Genomic DNA, 16,009 nt, shown 5'->3' with positions numbered 1-16,009 from the left:
CTCTAGGTACTCTAATAAGGACTTTTTTAAATATAAGAACGCCACGTATAGTGTCTTATTTTCTTGTACTGCTTTTTATGTCATGTATTTCATAATAAATCTTTCTTCTCACTCGAAATCCACTTTTATATTCAAGAAGTGTCTCTTCTACTGTCAATCTAATTTTTTTATTCCTTTTTTATTACTGCAGTCTTTTGTATCACTTTTTTCAAATATTGCTACTATTAATGCCTTCTACCAGTATGTTGGAAGTGTATCATCTTCTATAGTTTAATGGAAAACATTAAACAGCATGTCTTTTTCTTTTTGCCCCATATTTTTTATCATTTCTGAAGTTACTTTGTCGTATCTCGCTTTTCCGTTCTACAATTCTGTGATTGCATATACTATTTCTTTTTCACTAATTTTTATTTCTGACTCTTCCGTTATGTCAATTTGTACTATTTTTTCGGTATGTTCTGACTCATTATTGAGTAGTTCATGGTAATATTCTCTTCATCTTTGTATGATTTCTTTCTATATATTTCTCTTTTCTTGTTTTCAACAAAATATGTGTCCTGTTGGTTTTCTGTTCGCATAGATTTCAATGTTTTGAAGAAGAGTTTTTGATTTGCTTCAGAGTCTTCTTCTATTTTTTTGCCTTTCTGCATTCTTTGATATTTCAATAAGTTCTTTGGTTTTTTTCTTTGTTCTTTGTATATATTATATTGCTCTTCTTTTCTATTTGATTTGTGATTTTTTCATGCTACTTTCTCTTCATTATGTTTTTTTTTTCTATTTGTTCATGCATATTTCTCGTGCAGCATTTAATATAATATTTTCAAAATAATTCCATGAGTCTTCTCCAGTAGTTCTTCTATCCTTATTTTTAAAATTGGAATATATACCTAGTGGTCCCTGCCAATTTCTGGTCCTCTTGGTCTGGTCTTGTGTCTTTTATTGGGTTTCTTTATTGTCGTTCTATGACTTCATAATCTATGATAGATTTTTCGTTTCTTCTCGAGTGTATTTGTGGATTTATTTATACCAAAAGAATGTATTCATTATTATCAAATGGTTTATTAGGCAGAAGTTCAGCATTTTCTCTATAGTTTCCAATGGCTGTTTTGTTTTTTCCTGTCGTCCCTCCTCTTATACAAATAGCAGAATGATAATTAAATCAATTCATATAAATTTAAGAAATAGGATTCGATTTCGTACCCCTAGTTTAGAACTAACATAATTTTCAAAATGAAGACGATAACTTTCGGTAACTTAAGAGTTACAAATTTTGTATAATCAGATAAGAAAAGTGGTTCAATTTATCTCATTCCCCCAGTTTCAGAGAATTACCCTATCAAGCATCCATGATTGATGTGACACTTTGTACCTTTGAAGGAAGCGGATCAAAACAAGGTAACATAAACGGCATTTCGGATGAAGTTAAAGTTGATTTAGGTCTCAGCTACCACTGTCTGTAGTTTACATTCACAACAATACACAAGTACATATGTTTTGATCAAAGCATGTTTACTCATTTATATTTATATAATAGTGTTAGTGAATTTGATTTGGAATTCTCCCAATAGCGAAACATTGGCTTGTTCTAATACTAACTAAACGTCCCAGTGTAAATTGAAGGATATTTTTATAGCTATAAAAAAAATTGAGTAGTTCCATCAGATGACAGATTTTCATTATAAATAACGAAACTTGCTAATATTCGGTTTTCAGAAAAATGTGAGCTTGCACAAATCAATTAGAAGTGAATATAATCCCCAAATAACCTCACAATATACTGTGTTCATACATAATAAATTAGATACTAAAACGTCAGTATTTGAAGAGAATTATTTATGCGAAGATTTTTCTCAAAATAACCGACCGATGAATCTTATTGAATGTAATGTTCAAAATTTATTATTTCTTCTATGGGATACGAAGAGCAAAAAGCGATTAAAAGGGAGATCTGATTAGATAATCTACGAGGTGTGGCTACAGTAACGAGATAAGTGCTACTACAAAACAAAGTACGCATGTTTAGAACAATGAATTTTTGTTCAATCTATCCATTTTTGAGAGGATTTATCGTTTTCAAGATGGCCGATAAGATGTTGCAGACGATTCAGGTAATCTTATTCAATCTTACCGCCGTGAAATTGCTGAATCTATAGTGTCACCGTGTGACTTCCATCTCTTTTCTAAAATTAAATCTACATTGAACAGAACAATATTAGAGTTTTTTAAAGGAGTGGAAAAAAAATGGCGCGCGCCCTGAAGGAACTGATAGAAAAAAAAAGGATTTTCTACAAAACATTCAAGAATTCATTATTATTTACCGATCAGTTTTCTGGCGATTTTTGTCTTGTCATAAGTTCTTTTACAATCAACGTAATCTATTTAGAATCGTTATGTGCATATGGTTAATTATCATAAACACGGCCTCTAATAAAGATGGCAACAAGTTTAAAAGAAATTTTATAACCTTGAAATACATAATTTCTCAATAATATGTTATGGAAACCTGAAAATAAATACAGGCTTTCGTCTTTGAAATAATACATGATAAGTCATTTTTTCACATAAATTAACAGTACTTTTCCTCAACATTTTTATGATTTTCATATCGTTCAAATATGTTCACCTCCCAGCTGTATGTGATACGTCCACAAAGGTTTTGGAACCTGCTGGTACATCATCAGCTTGTTTTAAACTATGTTTTCTAATAGTTGGGAGACAACTTGTGTACAGATTAGAAAGAAAATGTTATTTCTTTATGTTGGTTGTTTTTGGTCTAACAAAACTTATTTTTGTGGTTCCACATTCCTAGTTTCCTCTAAATGTATTTTTACTTGGTCAAGGAAACTTTTTGGCACAATGAAGACTGAAGCGTGGATTTAAAGTCCGCATGTTTTTTTATATCGTTCAATACAAATTGGATTTAATCACATAAAATTAATGAACACCTTAACAGCTCAAATTTTTTTCAAAATAGATACAAATGAATTATCATTCACAACGTCACTCAATAAGTCTGACATACAGATTGCGCTGCCATTGCCAAATATATATGACGTTTAGGAAGTACCAACTTGCAAAAGAATATGTGTCAAATTTCATGACATTTCGATTAGTCAGAAAAAAGTCAGTCATTTTATTATTTTCAAAACAATGGATTTGAAACATTTCATTGCTTCTTGATCAAAAATACTGTATAAGCTCAGAAATGGCTTCAAAAGTGTTATCCTGACTCTGCTTCATCGAAAAGAACTATTTGTGATTAGTTAAACGTGGTCGCACAGATACCTATCATGGTGAACGTTCTGGTCGTACAATTGGGGTGGTTACTTCAGAAAACTTCGAAAAAGTCCACAAATTGATTATATCTAATCAAAATTGAAATTGCCTGAGATAGCTGAGGCCGTAAAGATATCACAAGCCAGTGTGTATTATCACTATATATGAGCAGACGTACTCATTATGTATTGTTAAGTATACTAAATATTAAGCCCCCTATTTGAACAAAATAAGAAATATCAAGAAAAGAAAATAATCAAGAGTCATTTGTACTCATAATCCATAATTATACTCTACACAATTTCCATCTTTTTCATTGTTTGAAACATCGCAAGATAAATTACCCCATACTACGGTTATTTTGTCGGTGTAAAATTACAGTTACACTCAAAGGCGTTTCTTTCAGTCCCAAATGAATTTCTTTGCCATTTTAGCGGCTTCTAATTTTGAATGAGGCCATGTCCCTTTCTGTAATTGATGTACTTGAAGCTTAACCGTTTTAATCAAGTGTCGTGTTTCTAAGTTCATTCTTAATGGCGGATTCTCATGTTTGTTGCCGTGAAAACATAGCACGTCACTTCACAAGTTCCACGCCATGGTTGTATCGATATTTCCAAACTGATTTCCTTTGTAAATTTATTCCTTCATATCCATAGATAGTTCATGAGAAATTATTAGTTTCCTTGAATCGATTTTAAAAGTTTTATACTGTCGTATATTATCGAAGCTGAGAAGGATGAAAATTATCAAATATTTGATTTCTTTAATTAGATCTGAAATCATGATTATATTGAGATTCATGAAAATTATGATTACCAGACATTACAATGTATGTTTTATAGTAAAGTTTTCAGAACATATCATATGTTTTTGAGTAAATACAGGCGCTATCGAAAAGCTAATCACCTCAACGTGGTTGACAAGAAAGTAAATTTAATCCCCAATTTCGTCGTTCTACTTGTGCAAAGCTGAGTTTTTGGCGGTCGTTGTAATAAAAAGTAAGTATATAGCAAAACTCAACGTGGAAACAGTAATGAAGTTGGTGTTGTAAAGTGTCATCCTCCGAATTGGGGATATATTGAGTAGTTAAAGGTTTCATATATCCTATTTTTAATCATTCTACATTACTGTTTAGAAGTTTAAAAATTAATTATAATGAACCTCAGATCATCTCTAGAAAATGTTAAGTTACTTCAGAAAAAAAATCTTGGAAAATATCGATAAAGCATATTTATTATTAACTTATTCCTTATCCATTTTTGTTCCATTGAGCCATCGAAATTGCTTCGACCAATAGATCGACATATATAAAACACAAATTAACCGAAGAATAATAAACTACTGGGCATTTACGTTTTTAAGATTTTTTTATTATTTGGAAAATAAATTTCATTCTCATCAATACGCAACTGGAAGTGATAGAGATTTGGGGTGATTCAAATTTCTCTAATAGGAGAGCATGAATTTAGTGATATTTGGTGTCAAAAAACATCACTGTTAACCAAATTTTTCTTGAATTAGCGAAAAATGGTTGATTATCAGGACGAGGTTTTCGAATTTCTTTTGGTTTTTGCAACCTTAATAATGTTTATAAGCCTAATTCGTCTATTATGTATTCCTTCTTTCTATTCCAATTAAAAATTAAACCCAACTTTCTGTGTTACTTATGCCTACAATATCAAAATTCAAGCTTTGGTTCTATTCTATGTTGTCTAAGATTTACCAATTGATATCTCAAGTTACATTCTCAAATTCCCTCAAATATCAATTCCATTCCTGTCTAACCGATTCTCTTATTTTTATATTTCTGTATCTGTTCAGCTTTATTTTTCTGTTTATACTTACAGTGTTGTGCAATGCATTTTTCATTAGCGCATTTTTTGTAAAAAAATAGCGTTTGGTCAATCCGTCTTTCTGTAGCGGCGTAATCTCCTTTTTAACAAGCTCTCATAAGATTTACCTTTATGCGGGTTTGCGAATTTGTTTGTTTGCAACTCTCCTTTGGACAAAGAGTAAGTGGCTTATCCCACCATTTCAATTGCGTTCGTTAGCCGAGCAGGCTAAGCCATCTACCTCTATTCGCCGGTCGTGGGCTCAAATCTCGTTCACTTTTAGTAAATTATCACTACAAATTCTCTCTTAACATCGAAACAACTGTCTGACCTCTGTTGGAGATTCACTATACTACCTGCATCAGTATTACTTCAGAATTTAATATCTTAAATTTCATTATGTTGTTTGAGAAGAATTTCCCATCCGTGTACCCCCTTTTTTAGATATAAAATAGTAATGACTAGAAATTAGAGGAAAATTTCATTTTCGACAATAAATCGGACAAAAAGTGAAAAACAATAAGCTTTCAGCAATAACCATACTGAAAAGTAGGAAATAATTTTTAAAATAAGCTTAATGAATGGAAAATACTAGTATTGTTGTGGAAAAAGCTTTGGGCGTTTTGTTCCACATTACTCGTACATCCAGCGCTGATAGTATTTTTCATTCTTTATTCAAGGTTATTTTGAAAATTATTTCCTACTTTTTAGCTTGATTATTACTAAAAGCGTATTTTTATATTTTTTGAAACTATATTTATTTGCTTTTAATTCCATTATAGCTGTAGATATGTCCCAACGAAAGAAATTATTAGGAAAAAATTGATTAAATGTGATTTCTTCCATACCTTTGCAAAATTGAGTACCTAGCAAATTGGAACTTTCATTTATATATTATATTTTTCATTCCATAAATCAATGAGAATTGTCAAGAAGTAAAGAGGAAAAAATTATTAAATAAATGAAGTGGTTGATATTTTATTATTATATTTATTGTTTTTGTAAATTTGTTGCTTGTCCTTTCTCAATTATTTCATTTTCACATTTCAGTTTTCTCTTTATTGATATTTATACAATATTTATATTACGATTTCTGATAACTGTGTGATTTCACTTTTTAGTTACACTCACACAATATTTCGGTGGAAAATACATCGACAGTTGGGAGCTTAAGCGCCTTCTCTTGATCTTAATTGCTCACATATCCCTAATTATTTCGCAAAGTTCCGCCTTTACTACTCATTAAAACGCTTTTATATATCACTAGATACAATACCTGTTATTATTTTTCTTTTTCTACAGTACGTTATACTATGAACGAAATTTTCTATGAAACAACTTGGAACTTCTATAAGTGTATTTTATCTCAGCAATGCTATTTTTATATTCAGAATTTCCTTATATACTTTAAGTAATATGCTAGAAAACAGGAAAAATTCAATTTGTTCATATTTATTTTCCTCTGTTACTATGTTTTCCAATTTTCAGACATTTTAGTTTCCTCCAGCTTTTCAATGGTTATGTGTTAATGTGTTCATAATATCTTATAATTAGGTTGCGCAAGTACAATTCTCAGTCGTCTCTCCATCATTTTTTGTCATCGGTAGTGATTAGTTTTTATTTCTACTATGAATTATTTTTAATAACCTATGTTTTTATCCCAAGAGTTGATACATTTTCTTTAAAACATCTCATGTGATAATTTTCTCTTTAAACTTGCACTATACCTGATAATTTCTGTTCATCACAAAGAAGATTGGGAATTTCGACTAAAATAACTTGATGATGAGTTTGAGCTGGAAACTACGGCACCGTGATGCTTCCCCCATGGAGGCTTGAGATGCCCCTGGCCTTCAGATAGTTATGTAGAATTATTTATTCCGTCAAAGTTCTACAGGGACATACATAATCATCAATTAAAAATTCATAATGTTCAAGTGTATCATGTACAAAATATACTCAAAGAAAGTTCTGATTTATCAACATTAAATGCCTATAACTCAGAAATAAGAGGTCGTATGAGAAAATTTATACACCACATATTAGTAACTTCAACTTCTACCATCAATTATTAACATCGAATATAATCATATATTTATCAGCTTCAAATCTCATCATCTCCATATTTATCTGATCTGTTTCCAAAAAAATACATTTCATTCAATGAAAATATCATTACGATGACTGCAAAGGTTTCCGGAAAATTCCTTGTAACAAAATGATGAAACTTTCTAATAGGTGAGCTTTTGTATTCCATGAAATTCTCTTGCTTCACAGACCATAAGATGGATGACTTGAAATTTTCTAACTTCCCATTTACTACTTGGTATAATAGTAACCGGCTGAAAATTCTCCTTTTTGGTAAGTTTCTCAACAAATTCTGAAGGAGTCTACAAGTTCTCTTGTTTCGCTCGGAGATATAATTTCGCTCTAAAACCTCATTCACCTGAATCCTTTTGTTTAAAAGTTTAAAGGGCGGGATTTTCGGATTGCCGTTTTATTAAGCCAGTATTTATCTTCTTAAGTTTATTTACGTTTGAAATGAGAAGGCCTCAATGGACAAAACTGCTGATACGATATTCCACTCTGCACTACTCAGACTATGAACAGCATTTTTCATCAAAAGTATAGAAATTAATGGCTCCCACTATCTTCTGTTAAGAACAGCTGGAAAATAGTAGGAAAAACTAAGAGAAAATTTATTGGAACAAGAAAAACTTCCGAATCAGACAACAAAGAATAGAAGTTTTGAAGTTAATCGATGATAGTCTCGAAGGTATAGACATTATGTGTGCCAACTAAACTAGATGCGAAAACGGCATTCTTTATTATATGAAATACCTTGTAGCATTAACTAGATAATCACAATTTAACAAAAAAATGAGGGATTAATGTATAGAAGTCGTAGAAATCGAGTTGAAACTTATTTAGGTCAGTATTTTATGTGTATATGCTTTGTTTTTGTGAAACCGTATTTAGGACCGCATTTTGAAAATGATGAACATCAATTCCACTCAACGGTGTGCTATCAGTTTCCACTTCAGACTTCTGGGTTTAAGGAATTTCAGGAGGATAATAGATTGAAAATGAACCACGCAGAGGAAGTCTTTAAATCCAAAAACCTACGAAAATATCGATAAAATCAGAGTACCCACTAACTTGGGATTTACAGTTGGCACTATCTGACAACATACAATTCACTATTTAAAGTGAACTGGGTGGTATGGTAACTTTCAATAGCTGTGTGTAAATCATGTAAAATTTAGTTAAGCTACCTCACTGGATGGAATTAAGATAAAAAATATTGGTGGATGAAATAGGAAAACTTCCTGAAATGCTTAGAGCACCAATTGATCTATCCGATGGATCCAAAAAACTATCTGACAAAAGCAAATACGTAATAACTATACAAACTGAATGGTATATTGGTCTGTTGACTGTATCTTTATATCACTCGAAACTCTATTGCTAATATTTTCTGAAAATTAAATACTTAATTATTTGTTGGTATACACACCATAATTAAAAATTTGTGTAGTTTTGACGTTAGCAAACAACATAATAACTTAAAAGTTATAATTAAGATGATCAGGTGTAGAACCGGAGTGTGATATGGGGAATGTTTCACAAAAAGCAGTCAGTTTCCATGCTATTTTGAGGAAATGCTAGAAATTCACGACCATTTTTGTTCTGGAACATATATATAAAATGATACAGACATCTATCTTTTGTATACCCCCTTCTTTAAAAATTTTTAACCTATAAATGATTCAATCAGAGTACTTAGTACATCATTTGTGTTAATTTCCTACTTTTTCTTAAAAAAAAATACAATCATATCTTTTTTTCGTAACGGAAACAATGTCATGGAATTAAATATCGTTCATTGAATATTTTTAACATCGTTTTGGCGTATAGTCTACGTCATTCATATATAAAAATAATTCCATTCCTTTTTTGATGTCTGAACACTATTACAAAAAATGTATGAACTCAAAACTTTCAGCTCACAAAACAAATCTCTCAATTAATCAATTTTGGTAACAAAAAATGGTCTTGGAACTAAATGTAATGATCCTTTATGATTATCTTTCTGGTTTTTTCAAGTAAAACGACCTTCAAATTTAATTTTATAAGCAAAATTAAAATCTAATTCAGGTTGAGATATCAAAATATCATCTTAGAGTGCATTTTACATTTATGCCCATGCATCTGTATTTGTTTGAAAGTGAGTGATTCCTGAATATTCTGTTTTTATTAAAATAGCTCACTATGATCATAATAATCATACACAGTAATACATACTTTATATTGAGCCTTTCTTATTTGACTCTATTATATATAACATCACTCAATCAGCCGTGTGACTAACACATAGATGGCGTCTCAAATACATATGACGTTGAAGTATCAACTTTCAAAAGACTACGTGTAAAATTTCATGACATTTCGATTGGCCAGAAAAAAAAATCGTATATTAATTTATTATTGCTTCTTGTTGAAAAAAAAGTTCTGTACAACCTGAGCAATGGCTTGAAAAGTGTTATTCGGACTTTGCTCCATCGAAAAGTACCATTTGTTAATGGTTTGCTGAATTTAAAGATGCTCATATAAATATTTAGGTGGTTACTCCAAAAAACACCAAAAAATTCCACAAATTGGTTATATCTAATCCTAAATTGAAATTGCGTTAAATAGCTGAGACCGTGAAGATATCAGAAGGACGTGTGTTTACAATTATGCATGAACATTTTACCACGAGAAATATATTCTCAAAGTGAGTGCCTCGTTCATTCACAACAACGTGTTTGGTCATGTTTACATGTATTAAATCAGATTTTATTCGGCGATATATGACAGAAGATGGGCCATGGATTCATCACTTCATTCAGGAATCAAAACGATAATCATCTGAGTGGACTGTAGCCGAATAATCACGTCTAAAGGCTCACAGATACGTATGGAATATAGTTCATAGACTACCTCCAAACGGGGAGAGACAAGCAATAGCAAGTACTACATAGAGTTGTTGGAGCGACAAACCACTCTTCCACCAAGACAAGGCACCGATTCACAAGTCGGTGACAACGATGATGAATAAAGTCGATTTTTGGCAAAACAATGTGTTTTTCTTAGATAATCACAAGACTTTATGAATGATGTGTTTTCATAGGTTTGGACTCAATGGATTAAATTCACTCAAATGAAGCATCAAAAGGAAATCTTAAAAAATCATTCACGTTTAGTGTTATTTATACCTAGAAATCGCTTGTATTTTCTAACAAATACTTCACCAAATACTACTACAAGTGGTAGTTTGACTACTAAGTATCATTGAAGCTCCCTTTCCATTCAGAGTTTTGTATGCTTTTGCTAGAAGGTTCATGTGATGTAATTCAAGAGAACTAGTGTATGAAGAGTTATAAATGGGCTTAAATATATTGAGCTTTCAAGTTGACACCTTGTAGGTGAACAGAACACATGAAAAATACTGAAAACTTTTTGGATTAGGAAGCAAGAAAAAAGATAAGTATTTGGATAGATTAAAGCAAGGTGTGAAGTGAAGAATAGGGAAAGAAGCAGAGCAGAAATCTCCAAATCGGAAAAAGTTAGATTTAATGTAACTTTGTGCGCTGTAATGTAGTCTACCTTCTTGCTGGAAAATCGCTAGGCTGGTACTACTACGGAAACCTAATAATGACGGGCCTAGCCCATCATCCTTTAGACCCTTATGCTTACTGGACACCTTAGGGAAACTCCTAGAACACTTACTATCAGAAAGGATACGCAAAGAGCTTGAACACAAGGAAAATCTTTCCAACAGGCAATTTGGTTTTCAAAAAGGAATGTCTACAGTAAATGCCATAGAAAGTGTTTGCAACTTTGCGAGAGAAAAGCTGCGGAAGACCTTTAGAAATAGACAATTGTGTGCACTTGTTACAGTGGATGTTCAAAATGCGTTTAACACAGCAAACTGGCAGCAGATAATAGGTGAACTGGACAGGAGGGACATATCTCCTTACATCAAAAGAATGGTGAGCAGTTATCTTTCTAGCAGGTCCCTCTGTATGGAGGAGGATGAGATGATACCCATTACAGCTGGAGTGCCACAAGGTAGTGTTATGGGCTCATTGCTGTGGAACATTATCTATGATGGGGTTTTAAACTTAGGACTAATGGAAGAAGTATCGACAGTGGCCTATGCAGATGATCTCGCAGTCATTATCAAAGCCAAAACAGAACAAGTTCTAATGGAAAGGTGTAATGATGCTCTGGAAGAAATAGAAGCTTGGATGAGGTCAGTTGGACTCAAGATAGCTCCCGAGAAAACAGAAGCTGTGATGATAGTTGGGAAGAAACGTCATGGCCTAATAGAACTTAAGATCGGAGGTCTCGCCATTCACCCAAAGAACCATGTGAAATACCTGGGTGTAATCATAGACAGAAGGCTCAAGTTTACTGAGCACCTCAGATATGTGAGTAACAAGGCGAACGTTACAGTTTCTGCTCTCAATCGTCTAATGCTTAATATGGGAGGCCCATGTGAAGCAAAAAGGAGGATTCTGGGGTGCGTGGCGGAATCTATACTATTATACGCAGCTCCAATCTGGGGAAGTGTTCTAGAGATTAACAAATATAACACCGTAGCCAGCCGAGTACAAAGAAGAGTAGCGCTGAGAATATGCAGGGGCTATCGTACTATCTCAACCGAGGCTGCAAGAGTACTTGCACGAATATACCTATAGATCTTCTAGTTGAAGAGAGATCGAGAGAGATAAGAATGACAGCAGGTGAGAAAAAGGCTCTTCGAAAAGAAACGGTACAGAGTTTCCCAGCAAAACTATTTGCTGTGGAAGTGCGATAAGTCGTTTAAAAGAAATGTAGTCTACCTTGTTATTGTAGAGAACCAATTATATCGAAATATCACTTTGCTTGACCTAGTTCCTAAACCTAGAGCTTAGTTAAATAATTATGATTTCAGATAAAAAAGTCCGCGTTTCAAATGTAGTTGTGTCTTGTCAGATATCAACTGGTTAAGATCAACTTGTAGCCACATTGATGTACCTAATTGTTATCACTTCAATAATGGGAAATTCAATAATCTTATTTGCAGCTTTTTCGTTAAAATACCTTGTTACAAAATATTTAATTGCATTCAAAACTTCAACTGTGTTCTCAGATCGATTATGGTCGAAAATAACGACAAATTTAGGGCTTGGAATTTTTTTGTTTCATGAAATATTGGCAACGAAAATCGGATTTATTTTTTAGTCTCAAGCAATTTGCGTACAAACTTTGTTATCAACAAAGGGCATACAGTTATTGAGCTCCCTTACAAATATGAAATGACCTTTATAATCCATGATATATTTGAAATTTGGACAGTAGCGAACAAAAACCAACAATAAAATCTCGAATTTGTGTTTAGGGAGAACAGTGTCGTACGGGAATATTTTCTAATATTCAGTAATATAAAACAATACTATGAAAACTCAAATATATTTCTTGAATTAATTAAACTTTGAGCTTTATTATAATTTGGGAGTATTTGGTAGTTTCGCTGGTTTAAATCCAACGGCTTTGCCATTTCTACAGCGCCTTTTTTCCGTTTTGTGTCAAGATTTTTTTGCTTCCACTAAACCTATGGATGGTAGTGAAGATAGAACTACTATAATTTTATGATCAACACGGCTTATCATGTAGTCAACACGATTGTGACAATAAACTTTAACTGGATCCACTTGTGCTTTAATTTTCAAATATATAAAAATTTCGTCCATTCACATTTGGTGTCATAATTTTTATAAGCTGTGACCATTAGAAAAATAGAAATAGGAAAATCTTCCAAATGAACAATGATAATTGTGCATCAATATGAATGCAAAGTAAAGTCCTTATCTCACAATAAATGTACAATATAATCAGTTATTTTGTTAGTTTCGGACTAGAATAATTTAATTATAAATTGGTATATGGCAATCCACAGAATCTAATGAGTAGAGATTCTATCTAATAGATACATAAATTAGACATCACTTAAGCAGAGTAGATATTTGATGTTATATCTAGAAATGAAAATTTTAAGCAACGTTTTCTTCCAATTTTATTTCTTACAGGAAAGTTTTAATAATTTTTGGTTATTTGTATGCTACAATAACGTGCGTTAGTCTCTAGAAAACTATTATTTTGTTATTGACACTCGATATAATAGAAGGAAAGATTGTGTCAAATGTGGAATAATGTTTATTCGTGAAAGATAACCGATAGAAATATAAGGCCAGGTTCACTGATGAAGCATATATTCTAATCATTTGAATCAATCGCCTAAAGCTGGTAAAAAGTCTATTTAGGTAAATTTGAAAATTACGATACAGAGATATCAAGATTTCATTTCTGAGAATTAGAGTCTACTATACCGGTATTGCAAATAAATCACTAACTGCCTAAAGATGGAGTTAAATAATAGACATATTTGTCATTTTAAAATTATATTGTTTGTTGAGTCTTAGCAGTCCACAAGACGCAAAGTTTTTTGAATGAGATTTGTCACATAATTTTCACTTCCACTTCCAATAAAACAATTTATTATTGGTGGTCATTATTATTTTAATGAAAAGAAAAAAAAATCTATAAGTCGAGTATTAAATCTGACGTAATGGTTAATCACTGCGTTGTTTGAATAAAAATTGGAATTTATTATTAAATATATTGAGCAATTGATAAAATCTCTAGTTTCTGTGTCACATATACCCACGCCTTTGGAAAAATAGAGACTTTGCATGTTTGTTCGTGTCGTGACTAAAAAAGTTTCCACTAGTCGTGTAATGTCAAAGAAAGTTGCCTTCACAATTCTATGAATAATCTACTTTCGTGGCTTATACTTTTTCGTACAAATTGTGATTTTCAACTCAATAATATTAGGAATTTATGTTTTAACTCAAGTATTACAAAATTATACAGAAATTCCAGCATCAAATTTTCCAGAAAATATATTTCCGTTGTTTGAGCTACCTTATACACATTATTTATACTGATTGGATAGAGGTATCTAAATATTTACAAGAAAATTAGGAAGTTTTTATAAGTTTACAGTAGGCAATAGAGAAGTATCATCTCATTCAAACTGAATTCAATGACTTTTCTCTCTGCAAGACCATTTAGGATCTTCGATGCAAATTTGATTGTTATTATCACCAACTGATATAATTTGCAATGGTATCGCCTTGAATATTTTGATGAATATATTGTTGGCTCTCTATCAAGTTCCTCTATAATATTTTCCATATCTACAATTTAAATTTGTAACTGTTCTATTTTGTTGGTTGTTGAATTTCTTTTTTTTTTCCTCCTCAAGCTTTATTTTGAATATTTGCAGGTTTAATCTCATTTAATCTCAATTATAATAATTGATATTAATCTTAGTAATAAAATTTTACTATTATATTTCGTTTCCAAGTGAGAATGTTTCTTTTCAAGACCTCGAAAATAGAGAGTTTCAAGATCGCTGGCAGGTAGATTATTCTTTTATTTTTCACAAGAACGGTAAACGACGGGGTTTGCAATATTTACAAATCATATATACATGTGAAGAATATAACTTGGAGCGCCTTTATCTGATCATGAATGGTAAAACCACTAGTGAAAAAAATGAAAAAGAAGCTGGAGCATCAAACCAATTATTTTAATCGAGAACAAAATTTCAATTAGCATCTGTAGCTGCATCGTTTGAAGTTTGCTTAGAAATAGTTAAGGCGAATATGCTTTTTTATGCAGGATTAATTAGAAATGTGGTATAAAAATGGCTCAAGGATTTAATGGTGTGGAATTTCAAACAGTATCACTTTCTGACTAGACTGTGAACCGACGTGTAAACGGGATTAGCATGAATGTCACTAATAAATAAGGAAATATTGATATTTGATTGCTGCTATTTTTCGGTAGGATTGGATGGAGACACAGACATTCCCGATACAAGTCAAATACTTATCTGTAAATGATAACTAATTATTCATAAGAACTCTACATAGTAACGTTCGTTTGTTAACCGCTGAAAAGCGAAAATATTATTACATTATTTTCCCACAGAAATTGTCATCGATGGAAATTCAGAAGTAAATTGAATTGATAAAAAATTTTATTCATTCACATGCTTTCCTAACAAACATTGGAAATTCTAAATCTGAATTTGAATAAATCCTTACAAGGATGAGTTCAAAATGTGTGTTGCCATTATAAATATGTTACTTTATATAAAAACAAGCAGTAATTGTTAAGGTTTGAATTGGAGCAAAATATTTATTTCAATTTGAATTTTGCTAAGAGATCCATAAAGAGATGAGAGAATGAAATATTTTTTGTTCTCAAATCTCAAATAGAATTATACAATCTGCAGACTGATCAATTTTTCACTTCTCGTGGAGCAACTGGAATGGAAATATATAAATTTTTAGATGAAGAGAAATATCCAAAATACAGAGATTTTGGTATTCAAATTGAATCAATTTTCGGAAGTAAAATGATATGAAACTATATATCAGTCAAAATATAGATACAGTTTAAAGTATTCCACTCTTAAAGATATAATTAGAGTTCCAAAACAAATATTGATGTAGAGGCAGAAGATATTGCTGCTAATATATCAGCTACAATTATTTAAAAGTTTTTTTCTTAGTATAAATAAAATATCTTTAATTCCTTACTACTCAGACCCTTTGATATATTTATGTTCTAGAATTTTCTTGATTTCAGGTCTCTTGTGAGTTCAAATTAGTTTTTTTCATAATTTTTGAAAGATATAAAAATTTTACGTTTCGACCTGTTGCGATCTTTATCAAAATCTGACTTGACACTGACACTGACAATTCGCGTTGACATCATGAATATCAGAACAAAATCAAAAT

The 16,009-nt window shown here is 31.6% G+C and overlaps 1 protein-coding gene across 2 annotated transcripts in view; it reads right to left on the bottom strand.

Annotated features, from left to right (window-relative positions):
• LOC130444303 (nephrin) overlaps nucleotides 1–16,009 on the bottom strand; it is a 539,064-nt gene that overhangs the window by 316,810 nt on the left and 206,245 nt on the right. The window lies entirely within an intron of this gene.

The sequence above is a fragment of the Diorhabda sublineata genome, chromosome 5 (genome assembly GCF_026230105.1).
Source record: "Diorhabda sublineata isolate icDioSubl1.1 chromosome 5, icDioSubl1.1, whole genome shotgun sequence".
Lineage (NCBI taxonomy): Eukaryota > Metazoa > Arthropoda > Insecta > Coleoptera > Chrysomelidae > Diorhabda > Diorhabda sublineata.
The sequence above is the reverse complement of the archived record's forward strand: the minus strand, read 5'-3'. Positions and strand labels throughout refer to the sequence as shown.